The following is a 12,045-nucleotide window of genomic DNA, read 5'->3' on the forward strand; positions in this document are numbered from 1 at the left end:
TTTAATAGAAGAAAGTATTCTTGCGTTGAGGGAGTACTTGAGTGGAGGCCCAATGTCCTTCTGCTAGTCTTCTGCTTTCTTTTGGATTGAGGTTTTTCTGTGTTTTATGTTGCTGTCATTATTGGGGTTGGTTGTATGATTTTTTTTATATGAAATTCAGGATAGTAAAAGAGATAGCAACTAGATTGTTAGTTCCATAGGGTTGTGGCAGAAGAGGTGGGGAGACCATGGGAGTTACTAATAATGGGTATAAGAATAGAGAATGATGATGGCAACAAATGTACAAATGTGCTTGACACCATGGATGTATGTATAGATTGTGACATGAGTTATATGAGCCCACAATAAAATGATTTTTTTAAAGAGAATGATGAAAAATATTCTATAATTGATTGTGATGGTGATTGTATAACTTTTAATGTATTTAAGCCATTGAATTGTATGGTACATGGATTATATGCCAATAAAACGGGTTTTTTTTTCAGAATCAATGGTCTTTAAAAAAAAAAAAAAAGAGTCAATGGTCTTGAAAGAAGAAGTCCACGTTGCAATGAAAGCATTGGTGGAAAGCAAGGTTCCAGGAACTAACTCAAAACCAATAGAGATGTTTGAAGAAACAGGCAGCACTGGAAGCCATCAATTATCTACCCCAAGAAATTTGGAAGACTACCTGGCCACTACTTGTCCAATCAACTGAAAATGATCCATTTTTATGCCTACTCCCCCCAAGAAAAGTGATCCAATAAAATGAAGAAATTATCTAATTATATCATAAGCATAACACACAAGTAAAATTTTGCTGAAGATAATGCAAAATGGCTGGAATAGTACATTGACCAGAAGCTACCAGAAATTCAACCCAGATTCAGAAGATGATGTAGAGTGAAGTGCATCATTTTTGGTGTCAGATGCTTCTTGGATGAAAGCAGAAAGGATCAGAAATATGTGTATCTGTGTTTATTGGCTATGGAAAAACACTTAACTGTGTACATTATAACAAATTATGGATTCCATTGCCCAGAATCAGAATGCATGTGTAACATAAGAGATAGTTGTTTCAACAGAATGAGATAAGTCATGGTTTAAAATTATTCAAAATGTATATCAGGCTTGTATTTTTCCACTGGGCTTATTCACTTAGAAAATGATACAAGTAGTTAGATTATGTAAAGGAGAACATGGAATCAGGATTGAAGAGGGCTCATCAACAGCCTACAATGAGCAGATAACACAACCTTGCTTACAGAAAGCTAAAAAGACTTGAAGCACTTACTGATGAAGATCAAAAATCACAGCCTTCAGGATGGATTTCATCTCGATATAAAGAGAACAAAGATCCTCACAATTGATCAAATAAGCAACATCATGCTAAACTGGAAAAACATTGACGCTGTCACGAGTTTACTGCTACTTGAATCCACAATCAATGCTCACAGTAGTAGCAGTCAAGAAATCAACTGGTGTATTAAATTGGGCAGCTCTGCTTCAAAAGAGCTCTTGAAAGTGTTAAAAAGCAAGTATTTCACTTTGAAGAGCAAGATGCTTTTGCCCAACCCATGGTCTTTTCAATCATTTCATATGTCCATAAAAGCTGAATAGTGGATTGGAAGAACTGAAGAATCACTGCCTTTCAGTGATGTTGTTATTAAACACTAGTAAAGACATAATTGAATGAACAAAGCTGTCTTAAAAGAAGTTTAGCCAAAATGCTTCATAGAAGCCAAGATACTGAGGCTCCATCTGATTTACTTTAAACTTATTATCTGGAAGGGCCAGTACCTGAAATAGGACCTCATACTTGGGAAAGTAGAGAATCAGAGAAAAGGCAGGTCTTGTGTTTGTGACAGTGCATTCAAGCATAGCAGTGGCTGTACGGAGGGGGCAGTGTTTCCTTCTGTTGCACATAGAGAATTAATTGATAAACCTGGCAAAAACCCGTAACACGTGTTTGAAATAAATAAATAAAAGCTGAGTTTTTAAGGCAAACTTTATACAAAAAGAATAGCAGAAGCTAAAAACCTACATTTTTTTGTTTGGGGGTTTGGGGTTTTGTTTTGTTTGTGTGCTATAATTTGGGAGTTATCTCTTTCCATCTTAAGTTTAGCTGGTAATACAACAAGAATATTGTGAGCAAGTAAGTAAAGCGCCAGGTGAAAAAAACTCATAACTCTCTTGAGAAGATCCAACCACCAAAGGAACGCTATAACTCCATGTTCTTTCCAGGTTCCCTAGACCACTAACGACCCAAGATCAAACTGCATTTTCAGTTCATAGTACAGACAGCTCTGAAACGCTTAACCAGGGTATAATCTCAGAATGTCGGATCATGGAGGAAAATGTGCTTGGGATTGGGAGAAGGGGACACAGAGTGGACCATAATAAAAAGAGACAGAGGGATGGGAAAAGAAATACATAGGGAATACAGCAGCTACATTTTTAACACTCCCAACAGGTCAGGCATTATGACGTCTAGTCTTTACAGCAATCCAGTGAGTTGTGGTTTATGATTCTTTTTTTCATGTGTGAAACTGAGGCCTGCAGAGCTAGTAGCTGGGATCTGAACCCGTGTCTGGCTTTGAAAAGCTGGTGTTCTTGAATCCTACTTTCTACAGCCTCTTATTGAAATAAACACATGTTCAGCCTTTAATATTCCTTAATGTAGTCAAATTAAATTGGTACAAAAATATCAACATATTCTCATATATATTTTTTATATATTCAGCGTAATGATTCATTGACTTTGATTGCTCTCTGTTGTGAGAAGAGAATCACATCCACTATCTTTCTAAACTACTTTAGACTGGATTCTAATAAGGTCCTGAATAATGTGGTTGTTTTTTTTTAACCTACTTCAGGAATCATCAAGTTAAGTGTTCAATGATGCTACTGTGTTTCTAAACCCCTCATGCTTTAAAAGTCTCTTCCTCCTGCAATATTTCTTTGTTCAGACTCTATTCAGGAGAATGGAGACCCAGCAAGATTATAATCAAATCCAGTCCCAGCACTAAGTGTGTGGCCTTGGTCAAGTGCCTTGGTTTCTTCATTTCTAAAGAGGAACTTAACTCATAAGGTCATTAGGAGGGGCACATGCAATGATATGTAGCAGATAACAACGTTTTTGTTAACAGTAGTTATCAGTTTGTTAGTCATGGTGAGATCTGATGATTTATCCAACAAAGAGGGTATCTTTTCTGGGTCCAGAATATTCAAATCATCCTGGATAATACTAAATAAGCCTTACCAATTTATAACTTTTGTGGTATGTTTCCCCTAAGCCTCACAATAATGGTCTGCAATTTTTTCAGATACCATACACAAACACATACATATACAACCTCACAGATATCTCATGCATTCATAGTTGTTGATTGAGAAAACAGTTGCATTCAGACCCCTTTTCCAATTATTGGGAACTTTGCTCTAAGCTTATCATGCCATTTCTCTTCATAAATTATCTAACACAATATAAATAAATAGGCCTTTACTGACAAATTATAATCACATTCCTACCTCTAGTCCTCGCTCCTATTAAGAATAGGATTTGATGGATTTGATTTTAGGCTATCCTCAAATTCTCCCATTCAACTATAGAGAAAATGTCTTGGTTTACTCTCACAAATGGCTCATCATTTCCATTGTTCATTAATTTTTAACAATTTAATACTCTGGAAACAGGCTTATTTCCTTTTGTTTTAAGTTCTTGGCAGAGCATGTGTGAGAGAAAGCATCTCACTTAACCCCACTCCCCTTCTTTTTTTTAAAAAAAAACAACACCATTTTATTGAAAGCTAATACAGATATCATACCATTCCATAGTTTAATCACATAAAAAAGTATTGTACAATTGCTACCACAATCATTTTCAAAACATCCTCTTCCTTCTTGAACTCCTTGATATCAGCTCCCCTTTACCACTCCTCCCCCACTGTACCCCCTTCCCCCCCCAGGAACCTTATTCTACTTGCTCTTATCTTTCTATAAGCTCATAAATCCCTGGTTTCATATACCAAAAAGAACAGTGAAACATATAACAAAAATTCAGGAGGGCAGCCTTTCTTGATATGAACTCATTTATCACTAAATAGCCTCAAATCACAAATACTTTTTTATATCTATAGGCAATCCCATGAACATAATGTTGCTTCTTTGACTCTGTAGAAGATCAGAGTCAGAAGTAAGATCTTACATAGAAAAACCTTTTCAGTCTTAGACACTCAACCTAAAGTCTATGAATTTGTTCCTATGGTTGAAATTTAGAGCAGATATTTGCGGTCTACATCCAGGCTCAGCACATCGCCTGCTCTGGTTTGTTTCTACATAAAAGCCCCATTCTCTGGGTTCAAATTCAACCAACCATTTCAGGCTTATCTCAAACAACAAGTCCTCAGTGGAACACTTCCTTCTGAACTTGTGATATGTTGTCCACAAGCATAGTCAGTACACCCTGTTCCTAATCACACTAGCAGGATACACCAGTGTAGCCATAATACTAATGTGCCAATTTGTCATCAAACTCTTCCACATCATTACCCAATCTTAGTTTCTACCTATAACCTCTACACGCTCACACTGAATTTATCGGCCCTCCATGAGTCATTTTCTAGTGCTTAGAACTTTGAGCCTGAATTCCGTATCATATTTCAACCTCTTAGGTCAATACTGAGGAGGGAGAAATGAAAGCTGATGAGTTTGCCTGCCTCACTTTCTTTCCTTCTCACCTCCAACTGTTTGTCTACTTTTCCTTCCTTTAAAAATTGTTGACATAGAAAAGAGCATTTGTAGAGGTCTAAATACAGGCATGTACATATGTAAATATATTTATATATGATGATGGGGAAAGAGATCTATGTGCATATACTTATAGGTTTAGTATTAAGGTAGCAGATGGACATTGGATCTCTCTCTACTCAAGTACTCCCTCAATGCAAGGACACTTTGTTCTAATAACCTGACATTCTGTGATGCTCACCTTCTCGACATGATTGCTGAAGACAAGGTGGGTGCATAAGCAAATGTGGTGAAGAAAGTTGATGATGCCCAGCTATCAAAAGATATAGCATCAGGAGGTCTGAAAGGCTTGAAGATAAACAAGTGGCCATGTAGCTGGGAATCAACAAAGCTCACATAGACTAAGCACACCAGCCTGTGTGATCATGAGGTGTTGATGGGATCAGGTATCAGGCATCAAAGACCAAAAATTCATATCATTGTGAATGAGAGGGAGTTCGGAGTGGAGACCCAAAGCCCATCTGTAGGCAACTGGACATACCCTTACAGAAGGGCCGTGGGGAGGAGACCAGCAGATCAGGGTGCAGTATAGCAACAATGAAACATAAAACTTTCCTCTAGTTCTTTAATGCTTCCTCCCTTGCCCCCCACTATCATGATACCAATTCTACCTTACAAATCCGGCTAGACCAGAGATGTATACTGGCACAGATAAGAACTGGAAACACAGGAAATCCAGGACAGATAAATCACTCAGGACCAATAATGAGAGTGGCGATACCAGGAGGGTGGAGGGAAGGTGGAGTAGAAAGTGGAACCAATCACAAGGATCTACATCTAACCCCCACCCTGGGGGACAGACAACAGAAAAGTGGATGAAGAGAGACTTAGACAGTGTAAGACTGACAAAATAATAATAGTTTATAAATTATCAAGGGTTCATAAGGGAAGGGTGGTGGGGAGGGAGGGGAAAAATTGAGGAGCTGATACCAAGGGCTCAAGTAGAAAGAACATGTTTTGAGAATGATGAGGGCAACAAATGAACAAATGTGTTTGACACAATGGATGGATGTATGGATGGTGATAACAGTTGCACGAGCCTCCAATAAAATGATCTTTTAAAACATGTTGGCATAGAAAACAAAATCAGAGTGTTCCAGCACCCCATTCCAGCACATATTCTAACATATGCCTAATATGAAATATACAGGAAAGAGAAGAACTTTATGTCCCTTTATGAATCATGATTCACTTCTAGACACACATTTTCCATTGTTATTTTCCTGGCTCAATTAAGTTACTGGAATTACAAGGTAAAGATTTTGAATACAAACCTCAGTTTCTGTAAATTCATATTAAATTAGAATGCTAAAAAAATTGTTTCAGAGATTTCTCAGATTTATAGCACTTAAATGATTAACATAGGTTACTATGAGGCACCCATCACACATCAGTCAATGTGCTGAACTGTGTTGTCTTGCATGTGGCTATGATACTGGAAGCTATGCTTCTATTATTTCAAATAGCAACAAAGTTACACATGGCAGACATGTTTCAGCAGATTTTGCAGCCTAGACAAATGAGCAAAAAGAAGAGGGGGTCTACTTCTGAAAAATTAACCAATGAAAACCTTATGGATCACAAGAAAACAGCTGATTCACTTGCTTTCGACAAGTCATCAGGAAGGATCGATGGTTAACAAATTATATTATACGTGCTGTTGTGCATAATTAGGTTGCCGTGAGTCAGTGTTACCTAACTGTGCAGCTGTCTATCTATATTCTATTAGATATAGAAATAAATACAGATGTAATGTAAAGGTAGCTATAGATGCAGATACAGAGATAAATATAGATGCAAGATTTCATTTCCTTACTTATTAACTCACACAGTTTAGGAACCACTTGGTTGACTAGTCTAACAACAAAGCCCATCAAACCCAGGTATTAATTTTTTTTCCTTAATTGCCTCCCACCTTCTGGAGGCCTGACTCTCCGGATTGGAGTGTACTTAGATGACAAAGAAGGGTCATCAAGTAAAGTGGCTGCAGTGTTAATGTAGGTGTCACATAAACACATTAGCTCAATGGACCAAATAAGGAAAAATATTTTGATGAGAAAATAGCATTTAGAAGCATTAGTGCATTTAAAATATTTCCCCGGTGTGGTTACATTAGCAGCCCCTAAACAATCAAGAGGCCGGGAGGCGTTGTTGCATGGATCGTGAGCTTTAAAAGTGACCCTTGTTCTGATACCTAGTCATAACCATTTTTTGGAGTTATAAAGCACAGTGAAAAGAGAATGGCTCAACTCTACTTCAACAAATATACCGTAATGGTGAGTCATACAGACAAAAAATTCTATATGACAAGATGCATGCCTATTCTCTGCTGAATAAGACATTTGGGACACAAGAAATGTGTTACATGTCACTGTAAGTGCCACTAACATTCCAGCCACTTTCTTGATATTTCCTATTTGGAAAGCAAACCAGCTACCAGTGCCCAGTATTCGACCACAGAAGAATTCAGAGAGCATACAGGCCTTGTCCAGCTTTTGAAGGAAGTTTTGCTCCTAGGCTGAAGAAAATGTCAGCATATGGAGAGAGAGTCTTCTTATCTGAAGTATTTTGACTCCGGTAGTACATTTTGAAAAATGTATATTCCACCACCTAATTGACTGCTTAATTTTTTCACTGGAAGAAGACAATTGGGGGGTGGCATGGTGGGGAGGAAATCAGATAGTGTTGATAGCTAGGGCTATACCCTAAATGGTAAAATATTGGCCTTTTGTGATAAAGTTAACTTATAATATCATGCTATGGGATACAAAACTTTCATCAATCATCCATTTACAATGGTATCTCTAATTTGGCTACTTTAAAGTTGTCTACATACGAGTTGTCATCTGTTGGAATTGATTCAACAACTGTTCTTCAGTCTTAGTCTGCTTTCTTTGTTCAAAACCATTTTACTGGGCGTTAACACAGCTATCATATCATTCCATCGTTCAATCACATCAAGCAGTACTGTACCATTGCTACCACAACGCATTTCAAAACATTCTTTTCCTTCCTGATCTCCAAGACATCAGCTTCGTTTTACCCCCTCCCTACCCCCACCCCCACTGTACTCCCTAGAAAGCCTTCTTCTATTTACTGTCTCTATAGATTCATCAATTATGGGTTTCATATACTGAAAAGCAGAACAACATATAATGAAAATTCAAGAGGGTGACCCAATGACATAACGCATCTGAGATAAACCCCAACATGAACAAACAAAATCCCAAATACCGAAAATGTTGAAAACCTGATCAGGCCTAACATGCATCACAGGTGGGGTGTGAACAACTGACAAAATTGTAACCGTTCGATTCAGGTTTATCGTTATAACCTTCCATAGTCATCTCTCCAATGCACTCTACTTGGTAACCCCTTTCCTCCCATTCCTCTCTTATGGGTCGAGGGAAATCACGGGAGGTTTAGTTCCTATGTAGATTCCCACAAACGTTGTTCTGTATTTTGAGCTCACATGCCAAGTTTAGGGCCCAGTGGCTTTTGTTTTAATCAGTTACTAAAAAAGGTAAAACCTAAATCAAACTTCATTTGAAGTATCTGCCTTGGGTGCCGTGAGCCTATTTGACCATAAGGAGCTCAGAAACTAACTAGGGGCGCTCCTGTACTTATCTCTGTGGAGCTGCTACAAAGTTTAAACCAAAAGAAAGATTCCCTCTAACTAAACCAGTGAGGGCTGTGATAAGCTAGTTGGAGTTTTAAGTCTCTCAGAAAGACTTAACAGGGATTATAAGGACAAAAAATCTTAAATATAAATTCAGCTCTGAGGCCAAGGTTCATCCCCAATACAGGCTCCATCTGGGAAGAAAGCCAATTGTAAAGGGATGCTCAGGTCAGGAAGGACCTTCGGTACTTCAGAAGAGTTATTTCTCTATTATAAAATAACAAATTAAGGCCCAGAATCATAAAATAACAAAAGTTCAGGACAGGAAGGGATTGTAGAACTTGTGTTAGCCAATCCTCTGCCTCTCTGGTTGCTTAGCCCTCAACCATATCATCACCAATTTCAACATCATCTCCAGCAGTGTTGCCATTTCCAAAGCACTCGTTCATCAGCCACTGGCTGCTCCTCAAGCATTATTTCATTAAATCTTCCACCAATTCTGCAATTTGTGTATGATTGATCTATTTGACACGTTTTTAAAAATGAAAAGAAGGAAGAGTTGGGATTTGAATGTTCAATTCTGGGCTCTTAGCCATAATAGTCTGTTATTTTTTCCAACTGATCACTCAATATCAGCTTCAATTCTATTAGTAACAGAGTTTACTGACATCCAAAGAAGTCACTTCTATTTTAAGAAAGTTCCCTTTGTCTGAACTATAATGTTGCCCTTTGATTAAAATTCTACCTGCTGAAGTCCTGTAGAAGAGATGCATTCCGTCTTTTATATGAAAATGCTGAAACCAACTGGAGAGCGTAATAGAGTCTTTCTAAATTTTCTTTCCTTCCAGCTAAATCCCCGTTTTCTTTTTCATCTCCTGTAAGAGACAATGTGGGAGCCCAGCCTTGGAACCTGAGTTTCTGCATAGCAAGTACTATTTCTTACATCCATGATCTCAGAGCCTACATTGCACCTTGAACACAAGGTGAGTGTTCTAGAAAAGCTGGAAGATATAGTAAGCAATCATTGAAATCGCGGTCGTAGTTGTTCAACATTCATTGATATTATCTTTAAAGTTTGGGCAATTTTTCACAGTTGTTAATAAAATATGGTACTAGAATGAAATACAATCTCTATGTGTGAACTGAATTTTGAATTGGATAATAGTAGCACATCTTTTAAGAGAAATAATATACTTTCTTTTTTAACATTTTACTCAGAACTCTTACAAATGTCATAACATTCCATAATTCAGATGAATTGAGCATAATTGTACAATTGCTACTACAATCAGTTTCAAGGCATTTTCTCTCTTCTTGATTTCTTTGATATCAGTTCCCCTTTATCCCTTCCCTACCCCACCCTTTCCCCCAGGAACCCTCATGTTATTGTTATATACTATTATTATATATAATAATGCCTTATCCCACCCAATATATCTATTCACTTATAATTCTGTTATTCGCTCCCCTTGAGTGGGGTTATACAGTCATCATTGCTATCAGCTTCTCCCCCACTCTCAACGTCCCGTGTCCTCAGGGAATCATTACTCCCATTGCTGTTACTGAAGGGTCATCCATCCTATCATTCCTGCATCAATCTTAATTTTACAAATGAGTATACATAGGTCTAACAATATTAATGAGGTAAAACATAAGCGTTGCTCATAAAGGGAGGAAATATTAAAGACCCAGAGCATAGTTTTGTGTATCATCACTGCTGTACCGCAGCCTGGATTTATCATCCCTTCTGCGTGGTCCTTCCAAGGGGAGGGGCTGCCCAGTTATCTTACAGGTGGGTTTGGGGTCTCTACTATATCCATGCCCCTTCACATTGATTTGGTTTCTGTGCTGCTAATACCTCTTTCCATCGACACTCGTGACCACACAGGCTGATGTGCTTCTTCCATGTGGGCTTTGTTGCTTCCCTGATACATGGCTGCTTGTTTAACTATTAGCCTTGAAGACCCCAGAGGCTATATCTTTTAACAGTTGGACACTATTAGCTTTCTTCACCAGATTTGCTCGTGTACACATTTTGTCTTCAGTGATCCTGTTGGGAAGGTGAGTATCATATAGTGCCAGTTATTAGAACAAACTGTTCTTATACTGAGGTAGATTTTAGTAGAGGCCCAAAATCCATATCTGCTTCCTTATTGTATTTATATTTATGTACATGTACAGACAAATAAACCTATATTTATTTAATTAGATATTTATATCTCTATATTTATACCTATATATATATAATTTTTACTTTTATCTTCTTTCCTCTTTAAGGTAGTTAGTTTATTGTGCCAACCTGGCCAATAAACACATGTGGGATTAATTAAAGGGCAGAGAGTTAATTGGCTCGGCGAGCCTTACCTTTCTTGTCTCTTGTTCTTTGATCATCGGACCAGTGTGCGGCTGCCTTGCTTGTTCTGTGCCTCAATTTGCAAGCTACACTACCTGTGGGACATTCCAAACCTATGGATTGTGTCGCTGTAATTTGAGATTCCTTCAAGACCTGCTTCACCACACCATTGGAATTTACATCTCTTGAGCTGGGGACTGTCGGACCCTGTCGTCTGGCTGACTGTTGGTGACCTGCCTTGTGTTTGCTGCCTGGGCCTGGATAGCCTGAATTGCTCTACAGAGGACTACCTGGCAGCCCTCAAGACTTGAAGGACTACCAGTGTCTCACAGCTGCTTCACGGGAGTGAGTTGCACTGAGCCATTTGTACTGCTTTATCATTTAATTAACTGCTTATTTCTTATGTTATGCATCTATCTGTATAACTATATATAAAATTATTAGCATTCAGGTTTTTTTTCTCTAGAGAACCCTGTCTAGCACACTCTGTTTATTTTTTCTTTCCTCCCACCCCACTATCATGCTTACCCATCATTCACCTCTCAGTAATTCCTTAAGACACTTTTTAATTGGTCAAACACAACCAGGAACACTACACCCTCCTCACTATCCACTTTATAATACGTACGGTTCCCCTGTCCCTGTCACTATTGGCTCACCCCTCACCTCCCTCCCATCCTGTCCTATCCCCCCCAGACACCATTGGTCCTGTGTCTGTCTCCGTGGGATTGCTCATCTTGCCTATCATATATAAATAGACACCAAAAGAAAAAAGGAAAAAAAAAACAAGAAAGACCATATAAATCATTCCAAGTCTAACTGGAATCCTGAGCCAGAGTAGATGAATATCTCTGTTAAATCGCAAGCAGGACCCAATCCCCCCCTTTTTTCACGGTTCTGTATCCCGAGACCCACTTACCTGACAGCACTTACACCCTTTTAGTCCTCAGCATTCGTGTCCCAAAGGTGTGCATCCTAGAAGTTGCTCTTCCTGCCATCAACGATGGAGCAGCCTAGTTCCCCCCCACACACACACACACTTACACCTTTAGATGTCGGTGTGGCTCCTTGTGAGTGACCCCCAAGGAGATCGGGGTGAGGTGCCAAGTGCGGCCCACAGAGTCAGAAGTCTACAATCAGGATTCCTCCGGGACTTCGAGGCTTTGCTCCTAATGCTGGTCTGATGTACTCTCCTCTTGGTTTGCCCCCATGGGTGCGGGTCAGAGTGGCCTCTCCCGGCACTGTATCTTCTGGGCCATCCTCTATAGCACTGTCATCTAGGGAG

The sequence above is a fragment of the Echinops telfairi genome, unplaced genomic scaffold, assembly GCF_000313985.2.
Source record: "Echinops telfairi isolate 266 unplaced genomic scaffold, ASM31398v2 ScPeMD7_7409;HRSCAF=8447, whole genome shotgun sequence".
Taxonomy (NCBI): domain Eukaryota; kingdom Metazoa; phylum Chordata; class Mammalia; order Afrosoricida; family Tenrecidae; genus Echinops; species Echinops telfairi.